Consider the following 1,787-nt stretch of genomic DNA (forward strand, 5'->3'; position numbering starts at 1 on the left):
CGTGGGAATCACAAGATGGCGCCAGTTCAGCCTCCGGTTCTGGTTTCGTCACTTCCGGAATTCCGTCCGTCATTTCCCAGTCAAGATAATAACCCTCCCTTCTCGTCAGAACTCATCCCATCGTTTTCGTCTCCCGGTTCTCCTTTGCCTGAGAGATTTTCTGGCAACCCAAGAAAGCTCAAGGGATTTCAATTTCAGTGTCGGCTATTTTTTAGTTTTCACGCTGCTAACTTTCGTTTTTATAAAGATAGGATAGTTTTTGTTATTTCTTTTCTTTCTGGTGAAGCCCTTGAATGGGCAGAGACCAAATTTCCGCCAAATAATAGAGAAAGCTGTACATTTGAGAATTTCACCCAGGAGTTTGAAAGAACTTTTAGTCAGGTCACAAAGTTTTCCGTTTCTGGCAACCTTCTAAATATTAAACAGGGCAATAGGTCAGTTGCCGAGTTTTCATCTGATTTCCTGGTAAAAGCAGCCGTTTCCGGGTGGAACGAACCTGCGCTCCAAACCACTTATCTCCTAGCTCTAAACGAACCAGTCAGAAATGAGCTAACATTTTACGATGAGCCAGCTAACCTTGAAGACCTCATAGAGCTAGCCATCGGATTAGACATCGAACTACAAACTAGACCCAGAGCCGTCCACCCTCAGTCTCAGGATTCCAGTTCCCATCTACTCCAGGTCAGGCTCAGCTCTAATTTACTCGATCGCCAGTTAGCTCCGTCCGTGAAAGGACTCAAAATTACCCAATCAATTTCACATCATATAGTTAGAGTTCCCCGTCAGCCTGATCAGGCACCTGCACCCGTCACCGTTAAAACTAAACCAGTTCCCTCGCCTGTCAATCGAGCTCCCCACATCCATGAGGCTGATCTTTGGAATTTTTTTTATGGTGATAGAGATGATATCTTCCCTTTCGAGCCACCACTTTCTGTTACACGCCAGCCAGATCCAGATCCTGAACCAGTTATTGACTCAGTTAATTTAAAACCTGACCCCTTGCCTGATTTTTTAGTCTTCTGATCCTGTAGTCCACTCTGGAATTATTATTTCTCAACCGGTTAATTTGGCGTCTAATTCAATCAATAAACCAGTTAGCCTAGCTCCAAAGACCTCTCGGCGTAAGAAAAGGCGTCGCCCCAAGTCTACTCCGTGCCGTCTAGAAACCCCTGAGTCAGCTCTGCGCCGTCCAGAGACCCCTGAGCCTGCCCTGTGCCGTCTAGAGACCCCTGAGGATACTCTTAAGAGGGCTTCAGAAAGTGGAGTTGGTGAAAGAATGCCTCCAAGAGCCCCTCAGCAAAGGCCACAAACCACCAAGAGTCCTCCACAGACGCCTCAAGCCACCTCAAAGACTGAACTTGAGCCTCCATGGGTCACCCCTCCAGTTCCAGAGGTGGAACCACAACCGGTGGTGTCCCCTGTTCCTGATCGGGAGCCGCAATCGGCGGGCTCCCCTGTTTCTGATCGGGAACCGCAATCGGCGGGCNACTACCTTTCATTTAAACATAGAATTACAACATTTACAAGACTACCTTTCATTTAAACATATAATTACATTTACTAGACTACCTTTCATTTAAACATATAATTACAACATTTACTAGACAACCTTTCATTTAAACTTTCATTTTACCTTTAAACATGCAGCCCCTGTAATGACCACATTGCATCAGGCAATATCAGGTAGACCACTAGAGGTCAACCTACCCAACCACTGAACTACCAGAATTCTCATACAACACAACTTCCTTTTATACTAACGGTTCCAAACCACAAACAGGACTTTT

This window comes from Cyprinodon variegatus, unplaced genomic scaffold (genome assembly GCF_000732505.1).
Source record: "Cyprinodon variegatus isolate N-32 unplaced genomic scaffold, C_variegatus-1.0 Scaffold351, whole genome shotgun sequence".
NCBI lineage: Eukaryota > Metazoa > Chordata > Actinopteri > Cyprinodontiformes > Cyprinodontidae > Cyprinodon > Cyprinodon variegatus.